This window comes from Panicum virgatum, chromosome 1N (assembly GCF_016808335.1).
Source record: "Panicum virgatum strain AP13 chromosome 1N, P.virgatum_v5, whole genome shotgun sequence".
Taxonomy (NCBI): domain Eukaryota; kingdom Viridiplantae; phylum Streptophyta; class Magnoliopsida; order Poales; family Poaceae; genus Panicum; species Panicum virgatum.
Window position 1 is genome coordinate 37,562,530 of NC_053145.1, and position 19,553 is coordinate 37,582,082.

Consider the following 19,553-nt stretch of genomic DNA (forward strand, 5'->3'; position numbering starts at 1 on the left):
CAGAAAGGCACAACATGCCATCGTTTTCAAATCACTCAAGTTCATATAGGCATTTGTTGTCTGAATCTCAGTTGGAAAACTCTTATAGTGGATGGCCTTGGGATGCTATGAAAAAAATATGCGGAAGAGTTACCATCAGTATCTGATCACCAAAATGAATCATTCACATGGTCTTCTGATCTATTCAGGGGTGCATTTTGTGTTATTCATCAAGCTGGTGAACAAGGAGTTACTTTGAGAGAATTGTCACTGGCACTGCATCCATTAGGTACTTGATACACTTATGCGCAAATATTTTTCATAGTTTCCTAATGACAACGATTGTTAGTGTCTTTTTTTGTTCTTAACTGTGCAGCCATGCAATTGGTCTACAGAATTGTTGATACGCTCAAGAGATTTCTGCTGGCCATTGAGGTAAAGCTGTAACATTCAATATATGTTAGTCCTGTAGGTGTGGTTTAAATGCTACTGTTGTTTCCTCTGGTTATAAATGCATTATACGCAATGTTACACTGTACATTCTGCTTTCCTGTCATTTTTTTTGCATTCACTTATACTCCATTAGCTAATCGGTGGGATTCATTCAATTGCTTCATAGGTCAATGCATATGATGCTGTTCAGATCGTGGACTCGCTACATTTGTCAAAGTATCATATAACCACACTTGCAGAATGCAATCCTTGCAGCTGCTCAGGTCCAACTTCTCAAGTTGTGGGTAATGGAGACCCCAAAAATTTACTGAAAGAGAAGCATACAATGCCTATTAATTTTCCTGGGCCTATAAAAATGCTTGGTGATGGGCACACGGTGACCATAATTAATGTTCAAAGCAAGTTGAGCTCACCTCATATTTACAGCAAAAATCCTGGGGATGACGAGAGGCCATCTACTCCAATAGAGTACGACTAGGAGAGCAGTTGCTATCATGATTGCGGAGGGCATATTTATCAGCCTATATTACCGTGGATAAATGGTGATGGTAGCACTAGCACTGTCTATGAAGGTTTGAGTCGCCGAGTAATTGGTTATGTCATGCACTATCCTGGAGTAATGGAGGTGTGTTTGCTTTTCTTTATGCCTTTTTTCTTCAAAAGGAAATTTATGTTTTGCTTGCTTGTGTGGTCTACAATAAGTTTTCCATTACACTAGGTAACATTGTTGGCCACAATATCCTTTATTTAGGAAAACAAAGTTCATTTGTGAGAAGAGTTTGGGTAGGTAGTATCTAGCGCAGGCAACAGGTAAGTTTTAAACAATTTGAGGAATGTTGAGTACTCTATCCTGCCTCTGATGAGTGAATTGTCAACCGTGCGGTGTGATCGTGCGCTTGGTCTTTGGATTGCAGGTACATGGGCGTCGAGTGTCGACGGAGAGTTGCCGTGGAGGAGCTCAGGCCGGGCGGTAGCTGTGGCATCCACTCCTGGATCGAGGGCGCAAGCGGCAACGGAAGACGGGTTTTTTGGTTTGCGCTACAAAACCAAGCAGGCGGACGGCGGTCGAAGACGCCAAGTCGTGGAGGCACGGGCGTCGGTCTCGGGACTAGCGGAGGCGACGGGCGTCGACGGCGTCTAGGGCCTCGCTGCGGGCGAGGAGGTGATGGGCGTCGGGCGGCGTCTAGGGCCGTCAGGAGGCCGAGGCGGGAACGGCGTCTAGGGCCACGGTGTGGAGGCGGGAATCTTCCCGCGCGTGGAGTTTTGGCGGTTTTCTCAAAACCGGTCATATACCCGGGTTTTGCGGACCCTCCAAAACCGCGGACCGGATCTTCGTCAATGTGGAGGCATCACAGGGAAGACATCGAGTCGAAGAAAGAAACTCCACCGTTGATTGAGGACGTATACAGGGCTGCTGCAGACCCGACCGGTCTGACCGCAGCAGCTGGGTATAAATATCCCCACCAGCCCGTGGCTGGGTGAGTCTCTTGAGTCTTTTTGTATCCTCTTCGTTTTTCCTTCTCCCTGCCCCTGCTCCAGGTTAGGACCAAGGACTCCAACGCAAAAGAGGGTTAGGGTTTAGCTAATCTCTCAAATTAGTGGGTAGGATGATGGGCGAATGGCTCTAGCCTTTGTATAGGTGAATTCCTCTGAGATTAATGAATGAAATTTGTTTGAGATTCACCTTTATGTGCTGAGTTCTCGTCCTCTCCCTCCTCTCTTGCGTTTTGGGTTCGAATTCTCCTCTTTTGGTGTGTTTTGTGTTTGGAGGAGACAACCCTTTGAATTCGTGCTTTGTTGTACTCTTTGTGACGATTCCTATGCATCTAGCCTAGTGCCAAACCCACTGGAATCGCGAGTTCTCACGGATTGGAGTTTTTGTGTTCTTGAGAAACCCCAATCCACTTTGATCTTCCCCCGAATTCTCAAGATCCTTTAATCTTTTGGGAGAGATCTCTTGGGGATATGTTCACGGGGCAGATGTGAAGGTATCCTACAAGTTTCGTTGGATTTGGACTTCGTTTGCTCAAGATTCAACATTTGAAGCTTTGTTTGCGGGCTGTCTGGGAGCAACCGGTCTGATCGGTCGGTGAAACCGGTCTGGGATTTCAATTCCAGCCCGACCGGTCTGACCGGTCTGTGTAAGCGATCCGACCGATCTGCGTCTGCCAGGTCTGCTGATTTTCTCGTTTGCCTCCAAGTTTTCGCTCGCTCGTTCTAGGGCTTGTTTGTGATGGTTTAGCTCCTTCATAGCTATTCCAAACTTTACCTAGAACTCTTGAGGGCTTGTGGTGATTTTGGGATATAAGCCGACGGATCGATTTCAGAAGAAATTTTGATCGGCTCCCATTCACCCCCTCTGGTCGCCGGTTTCGGTCCCTCAATTGGTATTAGAGCTTGGTTGAGGTTTTCAGTACCTTATCCGGTTCGAAAACCACTTAGCGACCATGACGAGTCTTGGTAAGATCTCCGTGTTTGCCGGCGAGGACTATGCTTATTGGAAGGTGCGCATGCGAGCCTTCTTGCAGAGCATGGGAGGCGAGGTTTGGGAGATCACCAAGAACCAGGCTTACGAGGTGCTTGCCGTTCGGACCACACCACTTCAGGTGTCCGAGCACGAGGCTAATGCCAAGGCTGTCAATGCCTTGTTCGCTGGCGTTTCTCGTGCGGAGTTCTCACGCGTCCAGGGTTTTCAGGAAGCCCACAAAGTTTGGACGTGCCTTGAGAACTACCACAAGGGCACACCTCAGGTGAAGGCCAGACTGTTCAAGACTCACCGGCGTGAATACGAGAACTTCACACAGGGGCCGGGTGAGATTATTGGCGATATATTCAGTCGGTTTCAATCGATTGTGAACAATGTCAATGCGAATAGATCTGCTGATGCCCTTGAGTACACAGAGAATGAGAAGGCCCTCAAGCTGCTCTAAGCACTTGACCGCTCTGTGTGGGATCTCAAGGTGAACACGATCATTGAGTCTGCTGGCTATGAGACTCTGATCGTGAACAAGTTTTTCAGCAAGCTCAAAGCCACGGAGGTGGATAACCAGACACGAGCCAAGCTCAATGGTGCCCCTGCTCTTGTGACTTGTCTAGGTGGATCGAGCTCTAACACTAACTCTGCTCTTGGCTTTTCTCTTGTCTCTTTGCCTTTTGTCACAGATGAGCAGCTGGAGACGCTGGGCGACAACGACTTGTGCCTCCTCATCAGCAATCCAGCGCGTCTACCACAACAGGCAGAGGAAGAAGAACCCCGGGTGCTACAACTGCGGCGATTTGAACCACTTCATCGCCGATTGCCCCAAGAAGTCCGGCGGTGGCCAGAACAATCACTTCGACTACTACCGCCACCGCGACCGCGACGAGGGAGGCTCCAACAAGGAGCGTCGGCGCCACAAGCACTGCAGTCGTGACCGGGGAGGAAGCTTCGACAAGGAGTCGCTCAAGAAGCGCTTCCAGTACAAGGCCAAGAAGCGGGAGAAGGCCTTTCTGGCGCAGCTCAGCGACCTAGACAAGAGCTCCGACACCGACCACTCTTCTTCACCGACCTCCGACGACGACGATAAGAAGAAGAAGAAGTGCGACAAGGAAGCCACCGGCTTCATCGGCCTGTGCTTGGCGGCCGGTCGGCACAAGGGTTTCTGCACCATGGCGGGCGAAGCCATGGTGCTCGTGCGTCTTCAGGTGGACATGCTACACCGACACACTCCGACTCTTCTCCTGGATCCGAGAGTGATTCAGAGGTAAACTCCACGATCGACCTGCTAGATACAGAGGTTAGGGAGTTGTACGCCGCTCTCGACAACCAGAAGAGGCTGCTTAAGGAAGCAGCTAGAGAGCGTAGAAAGCTTAGGGCTGAGCTGGCTTGTGCTAGGGAGAAATCTAGTGAGGATGAGTGCGCTGGATGCATATCTCACATGAACGATCTTGCTGCTCTCCGTGCCAAGCATGATGAGAACGTTGCGAACTTAGATGTTGCTAAGACTTCGCTTTTTGACGTGTCTCATGAGCTCGCTAAGGCCAAGCATGAACTTGAACTGGTTAAGGACGCTCCCATTGTTAGTGATGTGCTTGAATGTGATGAGTGTCCTATCTTTAAGGCTGATCTAGCTTCTTTACAGTCAAAGTTTGCTACTATTGTGTGTGAACTAGAGGAGCTTAGGTCTAGGCCTGTTCTGCTTGGTGCCTGTAAGCTTTGTCCCACGCTTAGGTCGGAGCTAGATGAGAAGAACGCCTTGGTTAAGTCTTTAGGGAAGACTAAGGTCGTGGAGTCTAGCCCACCTATAGACTGCTCTGTTTGCCCTGGTTTGATCTCTGATTTGGATAATCTTGCGGTAGAGAAAGCCAACTTTGAGAATGAGAATACCTATCTTAGGGCGATTCTTAGTTGGGTTTGTGCTAGTGAGCCGCAGTTGGGCATGATGATCAAGCAGTTCAAGCGTGGTGATGGGTTTGGGGTCGGTTACACATACACAAAGTCAGACTTTGACAAGTTGTATGGTAAGATCGGCAAGGCTGCTGGAAACACTGCTAGTACGAGCACACAGCCTTCACTTGTTGACCCCGCGGATGGTGTGCTTAAAGAACCACCGAAAGCACCTCCGCAGAAGCAGGTTTGGGTTCCAAAGCCTAATGAGCTAAAGAATCCCCTCCATACGCTCCCTGCTGCCGCAGCCCAGGTTGCCCAGAAGAAGGGGGCTGCTCCTCCCCGTCCGCAGGCTAGGCCTCCACCTCCCAAGCGTGAGGTGAGGTACCACTGTGAGTTCTATGACAGAGAAGGTCACCTGGAGGAGTTTTGCTTCAGAAGGAAGCGAGCTGTTAGGCGTGAGCAGGAGAGACGGAACGCGGACATGTACTCTGCTCGGGTACTTGGTCATCCTCGGCGTGGTGGTAGGCAAGATGCTAGGGCGCGCTGTGTAGGTGGAGGTCAGGGAGATGCTAGGGCGCGCTGATAGGGGATACGCTTTGCCTGGTTTTGCTAAACCTTCTGTAGAGCAAATGGCTCGACACTGGTTTGCTTCTCACTTTACTAACCCCAGTGTTGAGACATTTGCTCACCCCTTGTCTCACTACTGATGTGAAGGTTCGAGTCTTGGAGAATAGGTCGATCATGGACTCCGATTGTTCGCGCCATATGACTGGGAATGACAAATGGTTCTCCAGCCTCACCCCGATGCGCTCAAAGGGGTACATTGTGTTCGGGGATAATGGAAGAGGAAAGGTACGTGGACTTGGCGCTGTTCGAGTTTCTGATCGCTTTACCCTGAGAGAGGTTGCTTTGGTTTCGAACCTTGGGTTCAATTTGCTCTCTGTTTCGCAATTTTTTGATGAGGGGTTTTGATGAGCTCATGGTTCATCAAAATATTTTAGCTGGCATTTCATCTGGTAATAATCTAAAGGATCCTCTTTTTATTAAGCTTGGTGCATTTTCTTCTGGTGTGAAGCAAAATTTGATGAAAGAAGGATCTCTAGCTGGTACTGCTACTCTGTCTGACAAGATTATATTTAATGGAGATAATTTACACAAAGAACAGGATATGTGTGAATTTAAGAAGCCACCTGATCCAAGGGGACGATACATCCATATTGGTTGTGTGCGGGTGAATATAATAGAGAAGAGGCCAAGTGACCAAGTCCATTTAATCAGATGAGCCTCAAGAGCGTGACCAGGCAGACACACTTGCTAGTGCGTAATTGCATGGTAGCTTGAATATTTTAATCCATTGGACAACGTATCATGCATGCAGCTATATGCTAATCGAGAGTTCACATAGCAATTAGTATTTCTTTTTAAATAGTTAGCTTCGAGATAGGTCTTTATTGAGTCTTGATTGGTCGCGTATTTTATTGGAGTCCGAATAAGAATTGAGTCGAGTCTGGTCCGGTGCCTGCGCGCACGCCAAAGATGGGCTCGGTGTTTGGCTGGCCTGCGAGCCATAAAGCCAGGGTAATGACCCTTGTGTACAGATTAGATTGGATTTTATTTGTGTCTCTTGTCTAGGGTTTCTCCTACGAATAGCGAGATGCCGTCCGATCTCATCTACCTTGCCGATTCTTCTGGATCGTGATTGGGAGCGTGATCAGGATTGTTTCCTGGGTGCGCTGCTCCGGATTCTTCAGTGGATCCCCATCTTCTGATCGTGGTTTGTCGTGGCCGCGGGTGGAAGATCTATGTAGGGTTTGGTTTGCATCTTCTGTAAGCCGAATCCCTCTTTCTTTCAATGCTGCTACAGGTGTTGGTTAATCAAGCGGAATTAATTTCATTCATCTTATTTTGGTTGTGAGTACTTGCTGGCTGTGCGAGATCTTTTTTATCTGCTCTAAAGTACTCTTGTTTGACCGCTGGAATTAAATAATAGTTGTGCTGATCTATTGCCGTGAATATTATCTTGATCGAGAATACGTGAGCTTTCAGAATTTGGATTGGCTGATTGTTGCTGTGGTCGACATCCACCTTACTGCTGAATCAACACCTATCTATTCAAATAAAGTAGTATTGCTGCGGTTGGTTGACATAAGTAATATCAGATTACGACTTTTGTTTTTCTGTGGCCGCTAGCTGAGGGTTATTCAAATTCCAATTTCTTTGTTCAGAATTCAGAGAAGTAGTTTGCTTGTGTTTTTGTACCGTGAAAGATTGGGAAAATTATTTGGACAGCGTAGCCGTGTCCTTATCAGGTTTGAGGTTCGCTTCAAGGAGGGTTGTTCGCGTATTTTGGATTCCAGAGGAGATTTGGTTTGCCAGATTACACCTCGCGATCGGATTTTCTTGGTTGACTTCTCTGGAACTCCTCTTGGCCCTTCTCGTTGCTTGTTGGCTGGTCCTTCTTCTGATCTGTGGAAGTGGCATAGGAGACTTGGACATTTGAGTTTTGATCTGTGGTCGAGACTGAGCTCATTTGGCCTGATCCGAGGATTGCCCAAATTGAAGTTTGAAAAAGACCTTGTTTGCCATCCATGTCGCCACGGGAAGATGATTGCCGCTTCTCATCCGCCTATTAATCAGGTGATGACCGCTCACCCTAGAGAGTTGCTACACATGGACACAGTAGGTCCTTCTCGGGTGATGTCTGTTGGTGGGAAGTGGTACGTTCTCGTGATCGTGGACGACTTCTCTCGCTATTCTTGGGTCTTTTTCATGAGAACCAAGGATGAACCTTTCGAGTTTGTTCGAGACTTGATCTTGAGGTTGCAAAACGAGCTACCCCAGGCCATCTGAGCGATTCGCAGTGATAATGGCACAGAATTAAAAAACGCTCGTTTTGATGTCTTTTTGCAGTGATCAAGGGCTTGAACACTAGTATTCTTCTCCCTACACTCCACAGCAGAATGGAGTTGTAAAGCAGAAGAATCGGACGTTGGTTGAGATGGCATGGACGATGCTCGATGAGCATAGGACTCCTCGCAAATACTGGGCTGAGGCGGTTAACATCGCTTGTTACGTGCTTTCATGCACAGGACTTCTTATGAGTTGCGATTTGGACGCCAGCCCCGTGTTGACCATCTCAGAGTTTTCGGTTGCCGGTGCTTTGTGCTAAAAGATGGAAATCTTGATAAGTTTGAGTCTCGCTCGTCTGACGACATTTTTGTCGGTTATGCTTCTCACTCTAGAGCTTACCGTGTGTTGATTATTGATACTAACATCGTCAGAGAAACTTGTGAAGTCACTTTCGACGAGACGGCACCGTGTAATTCTTCTGTCTTTAAAGTTGCAGGAGATGATGAGCTCGGCACCTCCATCTTTGAAGATGAGGAGGAAGAAGCTGCGGAGGGTGACACTGAGGCTACCACGCGTGCTGCGGACCCAGCCGTCTCTGCCACAAGCTCGGACGATGACGACGGCCCCGACCCGACTACGTCTACTTCCCGGGGGCCGATCGAGCAGGTGACTCAGGCTTCACCAGTTGCACCTGAAGAGACACCAGATTTGGTTGAGGAGGAGGCGACTTCGACGCGGGAAGCACCTCGACACATTCAGTGTCGTCATCCACCTCAACTGATGCTAGGTGATCTCAATGAGCGAGTCACACGGTCCAAGGTAACAAGTATCGCTGGCTTTGCTCATTCAGCGTTTGTTGCCTCTTTTGAGCCCAAGGATATTGGACACGCTCTTTCTGATTCTAATTGGGTCAATGCCATGCATGAGGAACTCGAAAATTTTGAAAGAAACCAAGTTTGGGTTTTAGTCGAGCCTCCACCTGCTTGTAATCCCATCGGAACGAAGTGGGTTTTCAAAAACAAGCAGGGTGAGGATGGGTTGGTTGTTCGAAACAAGGCTCGTCTTGTTGCCCAGGGGTTTTGCCAAAAAGAGGGTATTGATTTTGAGGAAACTTTTGCCCCTGTTGCTCGTTTGGAAGCAATTCGGATTTTTATTGCATTTGTTGCTTCTAAGGGTTTTAAAGTTTTCCAAATGGACGTTAAATCTGCCTTCTTAAATGGTTTTATCGAAGAAGAGGTTTATGTGAAACAACCCCCTGGTTTCGAAAATCCCAAGTTTCCAAACCATGTTTATAAACTTCAGAAAGCACTTTATGGTTTGAAAAAGGCACCTAGAGCTTGGTATGATAGACTGGAAACCTTTTTGCTGGCTCAGGGCTTTAAAATGGGATGTGTGGATAAAACTTTGTTCCTCATGCGGTCTGGAACTGATTTTCTGTTAGTTCAGATATACGTAAATGATATTATCTTTGGTGGCTCTTCTCACGCTCTTGTCTCCAAGTTTTCTGAGCAGATGTCCAGGGAGTTCGAGATGAGCATGATGGGTGAGTTGCAGTTCTTCCTCGGGCTGCAGATCAAACAAACTTCCCAGTGCACGTTCGTCCATCAAGCCAAGTACACCAGAGACTTGCTGCGGAAGTTCGACATGAGTGACTTGTCTCCTCAGCCGACTCCGATCAGCACATTGACGGCGCTTGATGAGGACTTGGATGGCGAGGAGGTGGACCAGAAGGAGTATAGGAGCATGATCGGCTCCCTCTTGTACCTGACGGCGACGCAGCCGGACATTCAGTTCGGTGTCTGTCTCTGTGCACGGTACCAGGCTTCTCCGCGCACCTCCCACAGGCAGGTGGTGAAACGCATCTTCAGGTATCTGAAATTCACCCCTGAATTTGGTCTTTGGTACTCTGCGGATTCTTCTCTGGTTTTGGTGGGCTTTTCTGATGCCGATTGCGGTGGGTGTCGGTTGGATCGCAAGTCGACATCTGACACTTGTCTATTTCTCGGTACATCTTTGTTGTCTTGGTCCTCTCACAAGCAGGCTAGCGTAGCGCTTTCTTCCACAGAAGCTGAGTATGCTGTCGCTGCTAGCTGCTGCTCCCAGATACTTTGGATGAAATAAACCTTGCAGGATTATGAATTGGGTTTTGGTAGGGTTCCCATCTTTGTAGACAACATGTCCGCTATTAGCATTGCAAAGAACCATGTCCTACACTCCAGAACCAAACACATAGATATCCGGTTCCATTTCCTGCGAGACAATCATGAGAGAGACCACATAGACTTGATCCATGTCCCTTCAGAGAGACAAACTGCAGATATCCTCACCAAACCGCTAGAGCAGGACACCTTTGCTCGCTTGCAAGGGGAGCTTGGGGTTTGTTACCCCTTTTGATCGCTGACTTTACTTTGGTTAGCTTTGTAGGTCTTGTTTGTTCTTCTCTGAGTTTTCTAGGTTTGGTAGTTGCATTGTGCATATGCATTGTACATGTTTGTATTTTGCATTGCCTCACTTGCACTAGCATTCTTGTATACATTGCTATGATCTTCTAGTGCCTGCTAGTGTGAGTTGATAAATTTGATCATGTATAGCTTGCTTCACTATGTATATGACATCATCTGAGTTAAGCTATTTTGATTTGAAAACCTGAAAACATGATCACCCTGTCTTGGCTACTAGCATGTTAGGGTGTGTTGATATGCTTTGCTATCTTATTCATGCTAGTGTAGCCTTTCGTTCAGCAATTCATACTTGAAATGATCTAAATTTGATAAAATTGCTTGGACTGTTCTTGAAATGGATTGAAAAGATACAGGTGGGATTGCTTGTCGCACTGATCGAGTTTTCGGGACGGCTCACTTTGCACTTGTGAGAACCTGGGCAAGGCTGTGCATGACTGAAATGAGTGCCTTAAGCTTCTGATTGTCTTTGGCATAGGCTTGGCCACGTTGCTAAGTAAAGCATGACAAGCTTTCAACCCCTGGCATTAAGAATTGCTTGATGTAAATTTGATCGAAAAATGAATGTTTGCAACATGCTTTTGGCTGGTTTGGCTCACCTGTATGAGTATGATTAGCACTGCTTTCCATTCCCTACTTATTAGTGCTAGATCTTGGGTGATGCTTTTATTTCTCCTAAACTGAACTTGCCTAGCCCTAGACTGATTTGATATATCCTGTTGAGCTAGATGCAGGTCTTGTTTATGGATGCACACGTGCTTGTAACTAGATGTTGCTCATATCACTGTATCCCTGATTGCTTTCACTTACACCTCCTGCATTACATTCATTGCATAGCATCTGTTCAGGGAGAGTCTCAGTTTCAGGGGGAGGTTTAGGCATATTTTAGGCTTGATGTGTGCATGTGCCAACAAGGGGGAGAATTTTTGGGAGAAGTGATCGAACAAGGGGGAGACTTGTTTGATTTTTGAAAAGAAGTGATCGAACAAGACTTGTTTGATTTTTGAAAAACTTGTTGTGCATAGGTATTTGAGAGTGCATCATTTTGGGAGAGTTGCACTTGTGAGAGGGAAAAGCTTTGCTTGGGGAGTATCTGCTTTGCTTTGTTTCTGGCTCCTGAGTTTTCCTCGTTTTCCTTCCACTTCCAGTATGACTGCGTCGAGCGTTACCTCTGTCTTTGAGGAGTCATGTTTTGGCTTTTGATCGATTGTGTCGAGCCGTTGCCTTTGTCTTAGGGAATCGATCTGTGCTTGAGGAAGTGACTATTCTTGACTTTCTGAGCTTTTTGTCACTTGCTTGAGTTCTTCGCTTTCTTGTTTCTATTTTATCACTTCTCTGGTTTCTGGTGGTGTGTTGACAATGCACTCATCAAGGGGGAGATTGAGGAATGTTGAGTACTCTATCCTGCTTGTGATGAGTGAATTGTCAACCGTGCGGTGTGATCGTGCAATTGGTCTTTGGATTGCAGGTACACGGGTGTCGAGTGTGGACGGAGAGTTGCCGTGGAGGAGCTCAGGCCGGGCGGCAGCTGTGGCATCCACTCCTGGATTGAGGGCGCAAGCGGCGACGGAAGGCGGGTTTCTTGGTTTGCGTCACAAAACCAAGCAGGCAGACGGCGGTCGAAGACGCCAAGTCGTGGAGGCACGGGTGTCGGTCTCGGGACTGGCGGAGGCGACGGGCATCGACGGCGTCCAGGGCCTCGCTGCGGGCGAGGAGGTGACAAACGTCGGGCGGCGTCTAGGGCCGTCAGGAGGCCGAGGCGGGAACGGCGTCTAGGGCCATGGCGTGGAGGCGGGAATCTTCCCACACGTGGAGTTTTGGCGGTTTTCTCAAAACCGGCCATCTACCCGGGTTTCGCGGACCCTCCAAAACCGGGGACCGGATCTTCGTCAACGAGGAGGCATCACAGGGAAGACTTCGCGTCGAAGAAAGAAACTCCACCGTTGATTGAGGACGTGTATAGGGCTGCTACAGACCCGACCGGTCTGACCGGTCTGGCCGCAGCAGCTGGGTATAAATACCCCCACCTAGACCTGGGCATCCTCCGGGCCGGGTCGGGTTCGGGTCGGGCCAAAAAAAGCCCGGTATTTTTTCTAGCGGCCCGTGCCCGACCCGACCCGGTGGCCGGGCCGTAAAATTGAGCCCGCACCCGACCCGACAGCCAGTCGGGTCGGGTCGGGTTCGGGTCGGGTCGGGCCGGGCCTATGTAAAATGTCGGGTTCCTTCGGGTTTTTTCGGGTTTCGGGTCAAAATTTTTAGCCCATGCCCGGCCCGTCAGTCATACCGGGTCAAAAATTTTGACCCGAGCCCGCCCATCAAACTCTTCGGGTCGGGTCGGGTCGGGCTATTTTCGGGCGGGTTGGGTCGGGTCCGTCGGGTCGGGCAGCCCATGCCCAGGTCTACCCCCACCAGCCCGTGGCTGGGTGAGTCTCTTGCGTCTTTTTGTATCCTCTTCGTTTTTCCTTCTCCCTGCCCCTGCTCCAAGTTAGGGCCAAGGACTCCAATGCAAATTAGTGGGTAGGATGATGGGCGGATGGCTCTAGCCTTTGTATAGGTGAATTTCTCTGAGATTAATGAATGAAATTCGTTTTAGATTCACCTTTGTGTGCTGAGTTCTCGTCCTCTCCCTCCTCTCTTGCGTTTTGGGTTCGAATTCTCCTCTTTTGGTGTGTTTTGTGTTTGGAGGAGACAACCCTTTGAATTTGTGCTTTGTTGTACTCTTTGTGACGATTCCTATGCATCTAGCCTAGTGCCAAACCCCCTGGAATCGCGAGTTCTCACGAATTGGAGTTTTTGTGTTCTTGAGAAAACCCCAATCCACTTTGATCTTCCCCCCGAATTCTCAAGATCCTTTAATCTTTTGGGAGAGATCTCTTGGGGATATGTTCACGGGACAGATGTGAAGGTATCCTCCAAGTTTCGTTGGATTTGGACTTCGTTTGCTCGAGATTCAACATTTGAAGCTTTGTTTGCGGGCTGTCTGGGAGCAACCGGTCTGACCGGTCTGGGATTTCAATTCCAGCCCGACCGGTCTGGGATTTCAATTCCAGCCCGACCGGTCTGACCGGTCTGTGTAAGCGGTCCGACCGGTCTGCGTCTGCCAGGTCTGCTGATTTTCTCGTTTGCCTCCGAGTTTTCGCTCGCTCGTTATAGGGCTTGTTTGTGATGGTTTAGCTCTTTCATAGCTATTCCAAACTTCACCTAGAACTCTTGAGGACTTGTGGTGATTTTGGGATATAAGCCGACGGATCGATTTCAGAAGAAATTTTGACCGGCTCCCATTCACCCCCCACTGGTCGCCGGTTTCGGTCCCTCACAATTCTAGGAGTATACATATTTGATATTTGAATTTGCATTAATCAATTTCAGCTCTGAGTTTCAAATTCTGGATATCAAAATCAAGTTCCACACATGTTTTTACCATCTTTGTAATTGATTCCAATTTTACAATGTGATGTTTGAATGCTTGAATGTCTGGAATACTGAAAAATCGCTTTGGTTTCGAAAATCTGATGGGAGTAATCTATTCATATTAGGAAACCAGTAAAAATAAAAGAACTAATATAATGCTTAAGGAACCGAGATGGAGTACCCGTGTACAGTTAGCTGGAGGCCACCTTTTTCCAATACAGTGCTTGGTATTTTTGCACCTCATCAGTTTACGAGTGCTACTAATCTTTTATCACTTTATTTGTTGACAAATGCTAGGCAGCATGCTTGTATATTGCATGCTGTTGAAAGATTTACTTTTGCGATGGAGATGTAATTACTAATTAGTTATGAAAAGCATTTTGGTCACACTGTATAAAATATAGTGGGCCCTTAGTTAACTCATATTTGCTCAAAGTTGACAAATATTTGTGAATGGGAGATTGTAGACGAATTATCTATACATGCTCTTACATGGACCATATGCACCATATTTTAGTTTTTTATGTTGACTATAGTAGGAACAAATCATAATGTAAGCTGCTGGACAATTTGAATTTATGTACCTTGTAATCCCTTCTCCATTGGACACTGCTCCTGTAAGCTTGTGCCTCATCCTGAAAACCTTGGCGACACTGTTATAAAAATTTCTGGTGATGCATGTTTACAACCCAATTAAGGATACAATACCTTATACTTGTCATGTGATATAGCTCGTTGGTCTTCATCAGGCTATACTTTCAGTGTTGTCACAGAAAAATGACTCATTTGCAAACATTCGTAGGTTATTGTTCGATTATTCAAGTTTCTAAAATAAAGTAAAACATTTTTCATTATCGACATTGTTATTTTAAAGGTTCTAATTGTGTGCTTTGCACTTATTGTCTTACAGGAGGATCTTATCTATTGGATGGATGTATTGAATCCTCAGGTATCTGGCCCATCCTGTACTTACTTCTTACTGGTCTCGCAGAAGAAATGCCAACCAAATTTCATCAGATAGAAGAAAGTCGAAATTCAAACATGTTCTGACTCGTTGAAATGCTACTTTCTTGCTTGATTGGCTTTGCATTGTCTTTTTGCAGACTTGCCGGACTCTGTTGGAGAAGTTGACACTCGATTGGCACCTTCTCGTTTGGGTGTTTGAAGAGCCTGTGCCTGCAGCTCCGACCATGCTGTGGGCCCTGTTCAAGCAAGACCCCAGTAAAGAACCACCCGGTTGTAGAAACCGCTACTTCGCTAATCCAAAGAGCACATCCCAGCTGTAAGAGGGTATGAACTTAGTTCTAAGTTCACAGACGTGAGCGGGTCATGGCAGGAATGCAGGAATGATTAATGTTAGCCTCTGCGGAAGTGTACTATCCTTGGTGCTTACAAAACTGGGCCATCGCTTTGTCATTGTTCAGGTCGTGGTGTCATTTCCTCCAGTCCAGGGCCGATGGTAGTCTCGCCGAAAGTGGGAGCGAGGTACGTGCTTCGCGTCGGATGAGCGCGCACGAGATCCCGTAGTTATCATTGCCTTAGGAGTTCGGATATATCATTGATGATCCCAGTAGTGGACATTTTGGCCCCGCAGGTGCTGGAGCTACGAGACACATGTCAAGTGTTGAAGCGAGTCAGCAGTAACCGCGTGATATTCTGCTGATGAACAGTAGTACAGTACCCTAAACCCTGATTTATATTTCCTGATCAAACGAACATGACGACAGTCTCAGCTTCTCCGGTACCTCCACCTTGCGCGCACCATCGGCCAGCGGGAGTGACATGGCTGGAAGGGGTCTAACGGTGTGTACTGATCCACTCAAATCCTCTATGGTTGACGAGGTTCTGAACCACTGCCCCTACACCGTTCCCATGGATTAGTTCAATGAAACGTTTGGTCAATTCTAGTCACGCCCATCTTTAGCTGTTGATTTTTTCTCGAACATGCGTGAGATCTGCATGTCATTTCACTAAGAAGAGGAACATAAAGTACAAGCACCAACACAAACCCACACATGCCAACACAAGCTCTTTAGGTGTGGATGACCGCTAACTTATGTGGACCATACGGCAGATGGTTTCCAGCCCTTTATCGGAATTCTACCATCCAATAACCATCATGTTGTAAGGATTGTGATATGAGCATCTCCAAGAAACTAGCTAAATTTCACTCTCCATATATATTTTCATTTAGCTATGATCCACTCCCCATATCCAGGTAAACTCCAACATATTCAAACCCCCCCTTCTTCCTCAAATCCACCAAGCTCACCTCCACCTCCTCTCCACCAGCAGCCGGCTCGACTGCGCCGCAGTCTCAACGGCGTGCCGGCGGGAGGGGGTGCGGGAGCTGCGCAGGCTCATCGATGGTGCCGCCGGCTGTCTTGCCCTTCCCTTCTTCCCCCTCTCGCCCCGCCGCGCTGTTTGCCGCGCTCCTCATGCTGTGGAACGGGACAACCGCGCTCCTCCTCGTTCCTGCTCTTGCTCCCTCGGCTGCCCCCACCCAAGCCCCACTGCCGCCGTCAACCCCACTGCATCCACCACTGCCCAAACAGAGCGAAACCCCTCCAAAATCAGCGCCAATTCAAGGGGAATTCTAAGAGGCGAACAGAGGATTAGAGGAGAAAGCTTACGTGGTGCCTACGCAGGCTGCTCCGGGACGAGGCGTGGCAGCGGGACGGCGGGCTGCGGGACCTATGCGGGAGGCTGGAAGAGAGAGATGATGAGCGGGACTTGCTCTGCTTTTTTGCCTAGCGAGGGATGGGAAATACCGAGCAAGATAACTAGTCCGTTGGATCCGGATTTTGTTGAGATTTTTTTTAGCTAACTCATCAGCAATGCGAGTATGTTGAAGTTGCGGTGAGTGCTTTAAACCGAATGAACTTATTATCATTGTGATGTATTTCGGTAGGCTTCATAGGTGCTCACATCACATATGGTAACTTGTGCGAAGACTCCTCAGATCAACGCCAAGTTGTCGAATGGGATATAAATGTGAAAACTACATCAGTAGTGGTATGTATAGACTTCTGTCAACATCGAGTTTACCCCTGGTGAGGTTTGTTAATATACCCGAAATGTTTAGTTTACGCGATGATCAGGACATAGTAGTGCAGGAAAAGGGTGACACGGTATAGTCTAGTTCCACTAGTAAATTGTGGAAATAAAAGCATAGCAAATGATCTGAAAATATATGATCTATATTGTCGGTTTCGTAATCAACCACTTCGATTTTCATCCACCTAAGGCTACCTGTTGATAGAGGATCAGACAAACTGAGATCACAAATATAAAACAATTTGGGAATTTGATGTTCTTGCCCCTGTATGGATCTCAAAAGGTGATTTTACCCTTTTTTTTAATTGTGCGATTTTACCCCGCTTTTTCAAAATGAAGGCGCCATTTACACTGTTAATTAGATTCCCACTAAAATAATAAAAATAAATTAGAGTAAAACTCAGAACAATGGGAAAACACCGTGCTACCCTTAACCCCCTCCTCTCTTATCCCCAAAGTCAGGTTACTTTCCTTCCTCTATTCAACCCTAGGGGCAGATGCAGCAGGTGGTGGCGGCGGCACCAGATCTCGCGCGCGGGGCCGGGAGAGCCCAGGCAGGAGCCCAGTGCGGGCGTGGCCGGGGACCAGTGCGGGGTGCGGCCTGGGCGAGCAGCTGTGCGGCCTGGCCGGGCATTTGGCATCCCTGGATTCATGTTTGACATGTGTTACCTTTTGATGTAGCTGCAAAATGTTCTGTAACCATATGGCTCCTCCAAGTTCCAAGATCTTGGTGCTGATTCATTGGACACTGTAAGTGAACTATATATCACACTTTTTAACTATATATCACACTTTAAGTGGACCTATTTTTCAGGTTATTGTTATGGGCCTTGAGGAGGCTTTTGGGATCAGTGTGGAGTCGAGCGCGCAGTCAATTGCAACCGTGGAAGATGCTGCTAATCTCACGATGACCTTGTTGCTGCAAAATCGTCCTAAGGTGTGTTTAGTTGGCAAAAATATTTGCCCTAAGTGTCACATCAGACTTTTGATCGGATGTCGAAAGGGATTTTCCGACACTAATTAAAAAACTAATTTCATAACTCGCATGGAAACCGCGAGACAAATTTTTTGAGACTAATTAATCAGTCATTAGTTAAAGCGGGTTACTGTAACACTTATGGCTAATCATATACTAATTAGGCTCAAAAGATTCGTCTCGTCAGGTACATCCAAACTATGCAATTAGTTTTTTTGTTTCAACTACATTTAATGTTCCATCCATGTCTCCAAAAGGGTGGCAAACAATTTTAGAAACTAAACATGCCCTAAACTACTTATCCCGGCGCTGAACCAAAGCATCTCTTGTCCCGTAAAAAGAATCTTAATATTTATTAGTATTAAATAAAGTCTAATTATAAAACTAACTGTAAAATCCTGGGACTAAACTGCGAGACGAATCTAATAAGGTATATTAATCCATAATTAACGGATGATTTCTGTAGCATCGCTGAAGTAAATCATGGATTAATTAGGCTCATTAGATTCGTCTAGCAAATTAGCACCCATCTGTCAAAAATATTTTATAAACAAATTTTATTTGATACTCTTAAATGATAAGATTTTTTTTGATGTGACATGGGCTAAAAACAAGCTGATGGAAACAAACAAGATCTTACAATCATTGTGGATCTTGCAATATTATTACATTGAAGTTTTTGTGCTTGTTCAAGGGATCATTGTTGAAATGACCAACATGCTGCCGCTCCCTTCTCGAGTTCGATCTGAGCAAATGAATCTGCAGTAGTATTGAGCACCGGTCAGTAAGCGCTAAAGAATCATTTCCCATGCATCAATATGCTAAATGTCATATTGCTGCTAAAATTCTGAAAAAAATATCAAATTTGATCATGTTTGAAATTTATACAAATCTGGTTTGAAATTACTTGAGAAAATTCATTTTGGATTTGTAAAAATGTTGTCTAGTTCTTTTATTCAAAACAAGGGTGAAATCACAAATTCATCTAATAACAGAGACAAATCCGCAAGGGCAAATTGGTCTTTCCATAGCAGTCAATGGACTTTCACGGAATAAGGGCAAACACTTCATTCGTTTTGAAAAAGCGGGGGCGAATTCACACAGTTCAGAAAATAAGGGTAAAATCACCATTTCATTTCGAAACAGAGGCAAGAATACAAAAACCCCAAACAATTTCTATCATTTATTGATTAAAAGTAAAAAGCTACAGCAGTGCTCTCTTTATTAGTGTACGAGCTGTACTAGCATATGTACCAAAAAAACTTCGAATGGTAGTACACGTATGCCCATTTTCTTTGTTTTGATGTTACAAGCCCATTTTGCACCAAGAGTCGGGATCCTATCCTGGATGGGAGCTGAATGGGGAAGAACTGCACGTAAAAAAAAAAATCTCCGACTGGTGACCACTGACCAGATAGTTGCAATTCAAGGTCTACTCTGGTCAACTCTCTCTCTATAGCACTGTCACCCTCGAAGGTGACCTGTATGCTTGCTAATGGAGTTGAAACCACTCCAAATCCACCCCTACCCATATTTCAAGAGCCTTAACTACCACCCGCCCCGACCCACCCGTCGGCCCAATGCCCCAACCCGCCCCAACTCGAAGTCACGACGGAAGATGATATGTCACTTACGCGCCGATCTACTACCATAGCGCCCCAACCCGTCTGTGTTGTCAATCCAACCCGCCCCAATCTGTTTCATAGTATCACCCGTTTCCACCCATCCAATAGTACCCGTATTAAAACCCATCCAAAAAAATCCGTGAAGCCCCGGCAGCATTAGCAGGTGTAGTGACCTGGTGAAAACGACGCACGGACATGGCCACTCTGGTCAACTCTGTCGGCGTAGCGATCGCGCGTGACGACCCGGCAGGGGCAGCGACGACCGCGTGACAATCTGATTGGACCTGGCACTGAGGGCTACACTCTGCTCAGACCTCAGGACGCCTTTATAGTCTATACGCTTGCACTAAGCCTAACAGCTTGTTGCCTCTGAA

At 46.9% G+C, this 19,553-nt stretch overlaps 1 long non-coding RNA gene across 1 annotated transcript; it reads left to right on the forward strand.

The window, feature by feature from the left end:
* The first annotated feature begins 327 nt into the window (after positions 1 to 327).
* LOC120655756 lies at positions 328 to 15,190 on the forward strand. Its single transcript, XR_005667720.1, has 4 exons — positions 328 to 1,057; positions 14,432 to 14,470; positions 14,625 to 15,006; positions 15,116 to 15,190. It is a non-coding gene; the product is annotated as an uncharacterized LOC120655756 (long non-coding RNA).
* Positions 15,191 to 19,553: the final 4,363 nt, after the last annotated feature.